We start from the raw sequence: 12517 nt of genomic DNA on the forward strand, positions 1-12517 counted from the left end.
TTGCACTGTGCCGGCTCCATATTGTCTTGGAATAGCTGTAGGGAGGGATTACATATTGGACTCCTCTTCACAATAAGAGCACATGCATCCTATGATGATGTGAGAGGTGACTGGAGTCTTTGCAGAATGGTCACACATGTTACTATCAGTCTGGCCTTATTATGTAAAGTGTCCTATATTGTGCTTTTGGATTACACAACCTTACATTCATAGAGGGGAAAAAAGAAGCCAGATTACGTGTTTAAAAGTGTGCTGGTAGTTGAAGGATATAAGGTGGTGTTCTTGTAAGGCTACTGGCAGACATGCTTGGACATCAATTTCAAAGGAAGTGAACAACCGCTTTCTGACACATCATTGTTTTAAGTACCTAAAACTGACAGATTCCTCCGTCCACAAACCCATGTTGAAGTCATCATGTCTCAAAACGTTGAATGCAATATGGGGTGATATTTGAACAGGTTTGACTACTAATCTGACGCTCTAGGGTCACTTTGATGGCACTTGTCTCTTATTTTCATAGCTAAAAAAATCTGATGTCAATGTCTCTAGACGAGGCTGGCACACCGACTCAACTCTTAGATGAGTTTCAAACATCACTCCACATCTCAAAGTAATACATAGACATATATAGACATATACATACCAAATGCCCTTATTCTAGCCTACATACTTACTGTATGTACAGTTGGTATACCTGTTAAATTAAATGTATGGTCTAGAGGCTTTTGAAACATGTGGTGGATGCATGGATATTAGCTGAGTCTACAAAGATCTTCTAGACAACCTCCACACAAAGACGAAGCAGCAAACGGGCCAAGGTAACACATATATTTAAGCTACTATAACTCTTGCTAACAAGGCTGATAATTTTGTTTGACAGATTGGAGCATGATAAACATTAGCTTATAGTCATGATAACTCACTTTGTGATGTTAACACATTGGTTATGTGAATAATAATAATGTTTTGCACTATTGTATAAACATCTTGAACCTGTTCCAAAATACAGAATGCTGTAACACAATATGGCAATATATCTTTACATACCATGAGATCACTTTCTCTGGTGATTCTATGAAAAAAATGTGTTAACAATTTACAATAAAATCATTGGTCTCCATTTGGCTCCAACCTCGTACACATGTAGGCTGCTTGGCAGACTATTGCCTATGTGTAGATTGAGTATTTGTAACCTTTAAATATCCTTTGGATGGCCATATACAAGCTTGTTTCAAATGTTACATTACATTTTTAAACTACCATAGTCTGCTTCTTTCTTATATTAATGCATTGTTACCATACTCAAAGGTATGTACAATAACAAGCATTTCAGCATCACCTGTGGTGGATGAATCAAGTGACCATTCTTTTCTAATGCAACTGTTTGGCACAGTAAAAAATTAACATTCATGCTAGAAAATAGCTTAAAAATATAAACTTGTTCTTTTTCTTTCATTTTCCTACAATACTGAATAGGCTGTCAGTTTGGAGGGACTTTAATTTAAGGAGAACATGAAGTTCAAGGAGGCAGAAGTTAAAGTGAGGGGCACATCAGAAGACCTTAATGTCATGATAAACAGGAACCTTTCTGACATTTAGAGGGCAGAATATCAGGTTAGCAAGAAAGAAGACCAGGAAACAGGCTCCAGTGCGCCACTGGTTTCATGAAAGAGCCATTTGGGTGACAAATATACTGTACACCCTCCAAAAAGGGTTCGTGGTCACCTCCATAACACATAATGCAGATAAAGAAGAACCTGCACCGATTTGACACAGTGGCCATTGAGCTGATCAGAGATGAGAAAGTAGTATAATGTGAAGCAAAGCAAAACCTTTGTATTCAACAAGCCATATGGGTTTCCTTCAGCTGCTGCCTGTAGATTTCTGCTCCGGACTTCCAGAGTTTATGTGGGAACAGCAGTTTTGTTTTGAACTGTATCTGTGCAAGGAAAGTAGAGACCTACTTTAGATGTGTCTAGTATTCATTTAAGCTACTCTGACTAATCCTGTTTTCACTTTCAGCTTGTGTAAATCTACCGTACACAAGCAAGACTCTAGTTCCTGGTGATGAGATGAGAGATTCATCCGTCAAAGCACGAACTAGTTGCTCCTCGTAGCAGTGAACAAATTAGTGCAGCCAGGTAACCTCAGTACTTGAGGTTCTGGTATAGGATTTCATAGTTCAATAAGCCTAGAATTTATTTGAATCTTTCTTGCTCGGATCAATTTGACTCACCACCAGGGTGTATGTACTGTACTGTAGCTCAGAAGAGGAACCCCGGAGAATACCCTCAGCTTTTGCCTGAAAGCTTTGGGAGAGTGAAACTATCTTTTTGTTCAATAACCACATCCCAAAGGCCTGCAGAAGCATCATCCAAGGCAAGACATTGCTGTGATCCAAGGAAGAAGAGGACCCAGCTCCAGAGCAAAGTCCCATGTGGATTTCTCAGAACAGCACAAGACTGGCAGCAAATGGTTGAACTGGGGGGGGGTGCACAAATTCTTAGAGACCATCATATTGACTACAGTTGAGAAGAGAAGTTTAAGGAAGGAGCTGTTTGAAGTATCTACACAGTTGTTCGAAGTTTAGCAAGTTATTTCCCAGAAAGGTGCCTTCAGTTTGAATGGGATTGTTTGCCTTGCTTCTGTGTGTATGTGACGGTCTAACACAGTCACATTTCAAAATGTACCAGCTATCCAGCTCAGCCCTCTATCAGAGTTGAGAACGCCAATGCGGTGGCTAATCAATATTTCTCTGTACAATAAATGCACAGCAATATAGTAACCCAGAAGCTAGACTAGACGACACTAGGCCGTTGTAATAGATATTTAGCGTTTTTTTCTGTCCTTTTGCAAACACTGAGAAGTCTTGGTTGTTCATTATGCTTGTTTTGTTAGACCTTATGCAAACCAAACACCTCTCACAGGCTGAGATGGTTGGAAGGGTGTTCATTGACAAGAGAATAGCCCACTATCCCAAAGAAATATATTCATATTGGACACATCTGCAGAATGCCATTTGCGTCCAGTGAACAGGCTCTGAGTATGAGGGAATTCATGCAAGTACATTTTCTAAATTCTTTGGTCCAACGTCCAGTGCCAACCTTTGGTAATAATACTGGAAGTATTGTACCTTTTTTATATTGTGAAGTGCTTGCCATACATTTTTGAAGCTGGGTAGTTATTTTCACTAACATCTCCACCTTTAACCTCCACCTTTCTGTGATGAAATAATGATGACTAAAAATAATCAACATGAGACATCGTAGTTTTTGTTTTACACAGTCAGAATTATTTTCTGATGCAAAGCGTAACAGTGGTACCAACCCAGTCGCCAGAAATCGAAATGTTGCCGTCTCTATGTTGAATCTCAACTCTTCTGAACCACTGCAACCCGTTCTCATTCTCTACTCCATACATACAGACACATTTTGATGCTCCATAGTTACAGTTTTAAACATGTGGTTAACCATGTTAATCATTAAAAAGAGAAATCATGTTACTATACTATACCTCCATGTTGGCTCAGAAGCCGTTATCATCTATCTATCAGCCGAATCACCCATCAATCAAGTGCTTGATCGCGGAGCTCTAAGATGATATCGTATAAAGAGCGACAACGGTAGGGAGTATTAAATTACAGAAAACTTAGCTTAACCTAAATCTAGCAATGACTTATTTAGTTATCTTTATTTTATAACGTTTTTGAGTATTTTAACCCAAACGATGATCTTTTCTCAAACCTAACCATAAAGTTTTGTTTCCTCAACCTAACCAAGTAACATTTGTTTTGCTTGAAATCCCAACAAGACTCCCAAACTATTAAAAGGCGACCTTTATCATGTGAATCGATTAGCATCGCTTTCTGAACCTACCGGTAGGTGTAGCAGGCCCCTTATGAGGTTAATGATCATTACGCCCTATGTAAAGAGGCTGAAGGTCCTCGAGGCAGCGGGTTCGACACCGATCTGCGGCCCTTTGCTATATGTCTCCCTCTCTCTGTCACCCCATTTACTTTATGTCCTATATAATAAAGGCTTGGAAAACTGCCAAACAAAATAATCTTATTAAAAAATAAGTGTCTGTTACATAATTAACTTTCACTTTTACATGAGACGGGACATGAACCTGACTCAAACATCAGTCTCTTGGGTCGAAGTCTGGTGTTTGTTAGAGTCAACAATCCACCCCAGCAGAGTTTGAGGCTTGTTATACTGCGTCACCTGAGTTCTCGAACACTTGCTGTCAGCTTAAAGCCCAGTGCCGTACAGATTTGAGAGGGTGCCAGAAATGTTTCATATCAGCATTTCTGTGGTTTGCATAAATGTACAATGCCGGTCTGCCGGTGACCAGTAAAGTGGAACACAGTTCATTGCAGCAAGTTGATTTTTCTGCATGTGATTTAGGACATATTTGCCATATCATAATAAATATCTATTTAAGAAAAATATTTTTTATGGATATTGTGCCTGGACTTTTGTTTGGAAATCAGTTAAAATGTGGTTATTTTTAGGTATTTTATTTCATTATTGCTTTAACCGATAATAAATAAACATTACAAAAATGACCCTGCAATTAACAACATATCCTTTGGTTATTTGTCTTGTCTATATATCGTAACCTTCCGCACTGGATCTCTAATAGTGCCTTGTAATTATCACCTCATAAAAGGCAATTACGCTTATGTTTTTTAATGCACAGGGAAAACAACAACTCTAATGCAACTAAATATAACATCACATTGAATATCGTCAGTATAGGTATGATATGAATTAAATTATTTTGACATTTATAAAGAATTAACAGTGGAAAAACAGACTTATTCGCCTCATGAAAACTGGCATTTTTTTAGACAAGGATTCATGGCATGAGTTGGCATATTCAACTGTTGGACTGGAACATGTTAACCTCATATTTGTATACAGTGACACCTAATCCCATTTACTGTTGAATTATGTTGTCTGAAAGCTGTGTCTATAAAAATATGAAAAATTCAAGAGTTGGACTACTCAGTGAATGTAAACACTTGCTTTGGTAGCTGCCGCATGTCGATTTAATCTGAGATACTGAGACAAATAAACTTAATCTTATCCCAATCATTGTTTTGTTTTTTTGCGATTACTGCAAGTGGTTTCACAATAGTGTTTGGAATATTCTGTTTATGCATGTGTACATGGATATTTGTGATCGAGACGTGAGGGTGCATATAAACAGCCATTACTGAATCACACCTTAACTGGGATATCAGCTATTATCTGGAATACTGTGTACATGTAAATGTTGTCACTGGGGGCTTACCGCTTGGCGGTGATTTATATGAAAAAGACAAGCATTTTCCTTCCATGACTTCCCAGGGAATCTGTGCCCTAGAGGTTAATGAAGTGTGAAGTGTGAAAACTTCCTGAGATGGGATGAGTTAAATAGTGTTCTCAGATGTTAAAGCTACACTGTCCAAATTTATTTGTGTGTGTCAGTTCCTTATAAGTCTTCAATCTGGCAAACATGCCCCATTGGCCATCTGCTACCTTCTTTGGGGCTAATGCCATCTTGTGTGTTCCAGTCGGTCCACATTAACGGGTATGATAACAAGATCTTAGTAAGAATTCAAATTGAATTCATGGAATTTACTGACATTTGTTTCACTGTTCAATGATTATAATAATAAATATATTGAGCAATTTCACATGCAAAAGTAACAATACCATCTGTCTCTTATATTCTGGATTTTAAGCACAAGTTTGTAGCGACTGAGAACAACTGATCAACAATAACGGTCAGTCTGACTGTCAGATAAAATCAGCTAATACTACATTTAACAGACATGGTGGCTGTAACCATAATGGGTATGATGCTATGTTAATGACTTGGAAATGTAAATAAATGTATTAGTGGTGGCATATGGCATTTATAAAAAAGATCCTTAATTCAAAGAAAGAAACAATTCACACTGTATTTGTCAATGTGTTTGTCAAAAACTAGATTTAATAATAACATAACTTTGAAGTAAGTAACGCATACAATAATAATAATGAGAAATAAATAACACATTTTTATCTTTTCGAATGATGTATTTCAACCTAACAGTATGACCTCTATAATGGATACAATATATGCCTAAGGGAGACTTCACTAATAGACATTTTTGGTTGCAATTAAAATGGTTCTCATGAAAGGCCTGACATGTCCTATAAGGCAAGAGTCTCAGACCTGGCTCTTTTCTTTCGTCATTAAAGTGATATTGCAAATGTTCTTAGCACATCAGGGCCAAGACCTCAGATCTCACTATTACATGCACATTATTTAATCCTTGGGCTCCCTGGTAGTACTGACATGTACAATTTCTGTCATTAACGTGCCTGTAAGCTCAGGGATGGACCAGACTCAGAGATCCACTTGGGGTCCAGTTTTTCATTTAATAGCCCAGGGGAAGCAGGGTTCAACTGGGCCTGAAATGTTACTATAAAAGTGCTCTGTTGAGAAGCATGTTATGGCTCTGTAGCTGGCCCAATCGATCACATTAGGGCTAAGGAAGTGGCACAATGTGACAGCCCAGAAACATTTCAATACTGACACAGTGTGTCTGAAAGCTTCAAACACATTTGAAAAATGCCTTGTATCAGTCCTGTAAATGGGTGTGATTAGTCATAAAGGAGCTTATTGTGCAGAGGCTGGAAGCAAATTAGAGGTGATAGTGGGACAGAATCAATACTGTTTACCTCTCGGAGGTGTGAGCATATCCATCAGCAGCACAGACGATGGCCGAGGATCCCTCCTTCCCAACTTGTTATTGACAGTTTGAGGAGAACCTGAGGAAAGAACATTTTAAGACATAACATTAATTTCTTTGCTATCGATGAGTAGACAAGGCTTTCAAAATAAGTGATTAAGAAAGCGACGACATAATTATAGAACCACCTATAGCTTCTTAAGCCAGATGTATAGGCAGTTTAGAGAAATGCATACAATTAGCTTCACCCGTGCTTTAAAGGCATGTATACATTTTCTGGTCTTCTCTCTATGCATAACAAATAAGCCCCTGTAGGTTTACTGTTTGCAGGTTTGCTTCTTACCTTTTTAATTCAAACATGACATAGGCAAAATGAGCAAGAATGACAGACAATAATGTGTTCCTTAGATCTGTGTTTTAGTAATTCAAAGTTCCAACTGTACATCGACAGTGACATTAAATGATCATCAAATGTGATGTTTGACTGGTTTCAGGAATTAACAAGTCATGGTACTAAAACATCCTTCAACACCATTAGCCCAACTCATCCGGTGATATATTTCTAGATATATTAATTTAATGAGATGAGCCAGAGGAGGAATTTCATTCAATGCTTAGTGTGAGCAATTAGTAATTCTTCAACAAGAACTGTCCACTCTGTCGTTCTGTCATTAGAGGGTAAATGTCCCTTTAAGAGACCCAATATTGCATCCCAGCCAGCAGACTTTCTTACGTCCTCGGAGGAACAATAACGGCAGTATAAGTCTAGATATACTCTGTCTATTCTAATTAATGGATTCAGCTTGTCAAAGAGGGTGTTAACCCTAAGGATAGAGGGTATACACCGTACGGATTATTGTGTAGTTTTAGGCAAATTTGTGACTTTGAGCTATATAAATACAATTGACATGTACATGTTTCTCATCTGTACAATACAGAAACAGAGAGAATGAGTTGGCACATGTCATGGTCACCAAAGAAAAACACTTAAGAAAATGTTTTCTAACATGAAAAAAATTTGAATGTGATTTAGACATGACTCAAATAAATGTAAAGTGTTCTATTCTGGTGGTTTAGAGAGAAGGCTTTGTGCTGACATCCCTTTAGTGAAGTCAAGTCCCAAGTACCTCAAAACAGCACTTACAGCTGAGTTGTACATTGAAAGCATTATTGGTCACTGTAATATTTCTTACCGAGTTCTGTCCATATTGGCCCTGATGTGATTGCTTACAAAAAGTGAGTTCAATGTAAATCACTGAAACAAAATCCATCAAAATGACCTCTAAAATTCAGCCTCAAGATAAGTAAAACTGAAACAGTCTCCATTCCTCCATTCTTCCGTTACCATCTACAGTATATTTGAGAGATAGCCTCCTGATATAACACTGCTGAAGCCTCCCACCAGTCTTGGATGAATTTTAAATTGCATTTTTTACACAGAACGAGGACTGTGGATTTTGTCCTCCATCTCCTGCATTGAAATTGTGATGGTAAAGGACGTCTTCAAAGCCACTATGGACAGGAGGAATGATCACATCCACCAATAACTCTAAGTGTACATAATGAGCATGCCAGTATTGTATTAAGACAGACTTTAAATGTGAACCTATCCTTTAAAATGACCTACCCTGACATTTAATTAATTGCATGTGAAATGTTGACATGTAGAGACATGATGCCTGAGCCTTATCATTTCTCCATATCTTATTCAAAAATGGTGATATTATCATCATAGATACATTAAATGTTTATGTCTACCCAGTGAAACATCAGTGACTTCATACAGACCCTACAGACCCAGGTTGTGTGCAGAAGCAAACATGTAGCTTAATCTGTAGTTTGTCTGTCACAACAGTACCTGTAGCTGTTGAAGCACTTTCCTGACCATGCCACAAATTTGTGTTGGTGGTTTCTCTGTCAGCATTGGCTGGAGAATATACCAAACAAGTCAATCACAAGGAAAGTCACATACTGGGAGATAGATGACATTAAGGAAATAATAGTATAACTTCCAGCAAAGAGGTGAGCTGACCTAGTTCTAGCAGTAGACTCGGTGTGTCTCAGAGGAATGGTTGCTCCTCTAGAGGGGTGACTTTGTCCTTGATGGAAGGCAGTCAATGGCCTCCCTCTCCAGCACAACACTAGATTTTCCTTTTAAACAGGCAGATATGATGCTAAGCAAAGTAGGGTTTAGGGGGAGTTTAGGGTTTGAACATGTTTTGTTCAGAATTATCTTTATAAATAGACTAGAATATGGGCACTGTTTGTTTGTATTATATATGTTAAATTGTAAGAGAACTGTGGTTTTCATAAAAGTGTCATAGCTGGAAAACTATCTCTTGGTATAACTGACCCTGAACCGCAATTGTAAAATCATAGCTTAGCAACCATAGATAGTCAGGGCAGATCTGTCAAGCTTTGGATTTCTTCACATATGAAAAATTGTAGGTTACGTGGGGCTTTAGTGAGGGCAGACTGGATTTAGACATCTGATAGAATATTTAGATTGTGACGATATGAAAAATAGGCAAAGTTGTTTATCAGAGAGTGTAAATGTTCTCATTTTCGGCTGTAACTGTAACGTTAAAAGATATATAGATCATCATGGCTGTTCAACCTATCTGACGTTTCTGCTGTGTTAACTTTATGTACGGTGTTGTTTTTCTAGCGTCTCTGAGAAACCAAATCTAGCGTTACGAAAGGTGACATATCACCGCTGGGAGGACTAACCGCTAGTGCTGGGTGGTGTAATATTCCTTAGTTTGTGGCCCAAAAGGTAAATTGCATTTTAGATTAATGAAATGACAGAAATTGCGACACTGAATTGTATGGGACGCAGGGGTTTTCTATGTAGAAGTTATTGTAAACAAATAATGTGATTTGGTCTTTAAAACTAAAAATACTTGCACACAAATGTAAGGAATGGATTAAATAGTGTGTTTGTGTGCTTTAACTTTACTAGGCTAACTAACTAGGCTACTATACCCTGGATGCTACTTTATAAGACTGTAGGCTAACATTAGCAATTCTGTGTTTGGAGGGTTAAGTCTACACTTTCACCAGACTGATCGGTTTTATTTAACCGTCAATTAGAGGTTGAGAGAGTTTCTCCTCCGAGCATTACAAAAAACAATGACACCATCTTACATTTTATCAATGCAATGTAAGAAAATGTAAGATGTCATTGGGTTTTTTTGTAAGTCAGTAACCTTACCGAGAAATAATTGAATTTATTCTGTTGAATAAATGATGGTATTTCTCAGAGGAGATTCACTGTAAGAGTTCTCAAAGGAGTCTTGTGTGGTCATGTTTCAAGCTATTTTCAATGTTGTTTCAGTCGAGATACCTGCTGAGTCTGTTCCAAACAGCTGCCAAGAAGTGGAATCACTTGGCAAAAAAATAACAATTTCCAAGTATCATTAAAGCAGCGTTTTTAAAATAAGATAATTGACTGTTCTGTCAAAGATCTTACAGCATGTCTGCACGTTCAAGATATCCTGCACTACAAAAGTGCTTTCCCATTAATGAATAGAACATGATATGAGGAAATTATTCCTTGAATTCTCTGGGCAGATAATGATTCTCATCTTTATCAGTGGTTTATCTTCTAAGGTCAAGATTAAAGTGAAAAGTGAGGTGAACCCCCAGTGTCTCCAATTAAGAATAGAGAGAGAGAGAACGAAAGAGAGAGGGAGAGCAGAGGTGGACTCTGCTACATTACTCTGCTTTCCGGTCCCTAAAGTATCCCTGAGAAATAGAAAACAACACAATTAAATTATGACACCTGACATGTAGACCTCACATCAGTGTGAATCATAATGGACTAACCACTGAAAGTGAGATCCTGTCAGACGATTAATGTGATCACACACATTAACACCTTTTCTAACTTGACATTTTTTATGGCTTTTTTTCTAGTCTTGATAAATACTTCAAGATAAAGGCATATGGAAACTTCAGTTGAAACTTAAAGTTAAAAAACAAACAAACATTGCAATGATCTATCTTCATGTGGTATCTGTTAAGTAATTGTCTCGGATAGAAGAGAATGCCCTCAGCAGGTAGTAAGTAGAAGCAGCCCCTCTTACAGAAACCTTCTCAAATTTTTCAAATGTAAATCTTAAATTAGTCCAGTCTTTTCTAGAACAAATGCTGCAAACATAAAATACTGTAAAGCTTTTAATATTTACTGTGGCAGTAATAATGTGCTTGGAATAGGTAGAGAGAGAGAGCGTCATAGTTGCATGAGGAGTTACAAACATTTTGGATTAGATAGACAAAGAAAATGGCAGTCAAGCCTTCCACCAAATATGCTGCTTTTTCGACTATTATGTTTTCAATTGAAAGGATGTTTTGTGAAATAGGAGCTGCAGAAGTTAGCCCATATGCCTCGCAGCAAGAAGGCTCTGGGTTTGAACCTCCTTGTGCTCTGGTTTCCTCCTGGTGCTCCAGTTTCCTGCCACAGTACAAAAACATGCACGTTAGGTTAATTGGCCAGCCTAAATTGACTGTGAGTGTGATTGACTTGTGACCTGTCTGGATTCTCCCACTATCACCAGGGTTTGGCTCCAGTCCTCCAGGGTTTGAGTGGTCGAATGAGAGCATTCCAGTCTGCCCCCTATGGTGCCAGCTGTAAAGGGTTACCAGAAAATATAATTGTAAGCTTTTTTCCCTCAAACATGCAGTGACTGGTAATGATTTTTTTTTTTGAATGAGTGAACGCAAAGAAGCCGACAGAGTTTACAAGCAGGGGTGCTACTAGAAATTCTGCCTCCTCTGACAAGATGTCACACCAGACCCTCCTTATCATATAACAGTAGAGTATCACCTCAACAGAACCCTCCACCTCTGGGTCCTATTAAGAATACTAATTTTCATGAGACCCACTACCTGTGCACCAAATTAAGAGACTTTCAACACTGCTGAAAATAGCCGCCTAGAGCAGCGCCTCCCCACCGAGACGTTGAAGGAGCTCTCAATCAAATGATGGAGGGGAGTTGTGACCATGTATATTTTAATGTGAAACCAAATCAATACCTTATAACTACACTACACTAAGAGATTGCCGGTTAGCCACACCAGCTGAGCTTTATTATCAGCTGCCAGTTGCCGTTCAACTGAAAGTCATTAGGTATATAATTTTATAGCATTTTTAGTCATTATACTTTTATTTTCATAGCAAAAACATGACACATTTTGTTATTCATACTTAAAATCTGATTGCACTGTTGCATTTTGTTGATAAAAATGAATTGGTTTGACCTATGGCACAATTCAGACCGAAATTTGCTTTCCATTCAGTTCCATGTGGAGCGCTGGGAGCGGGTATAGAAACATTTCCTTCCCATCATGAATTGACATATGAAATTTCGAAGCTCTCCAATGTCCAGCCTGTTTCATAGATTGTGCAGGATTTAGCCATCTTTAAGGTAATATTAGCTGTACTTAGTGAAGGACAATGACAGAATTTAATGACAGAATGACAGAAGCTGCATCATTTACAACTTTGTTTGGTGCTGTCGTTATCATGCTTACCATGTTATTTCCCACAGGTAATGTTTACAACTTGCCTTCCTTGGTTCCAGACCTTAGAATCCGCCCACTCCACAGAGTTGACTGAATTGTCTGGCGTTGTGACATGAAACTGCGTTGGGTTTACATCACTGGCCAATCACAGCCAAGTAAGTTACACATGCTTACATCATAGGCGCCACTATGCTCCGCTGTAGCCTACGCCATTGCTACCATACAGTCTATTATTGCTACTGTTGTGGCTGTAAAACGGTGGAT

Source organism: Echiichthys vipera, assembly GCF_963691815.1.
Source record: "Echiichthys vipera genome assembly, chromosome: 17".
In the NCBI taxonomy this organism is placed as follows: Eukaryota; Metazoa; Chordata; class Actinopteri; order Perciformes; family Trachinidae; genus Echiichthys; species Echiichthys vipera.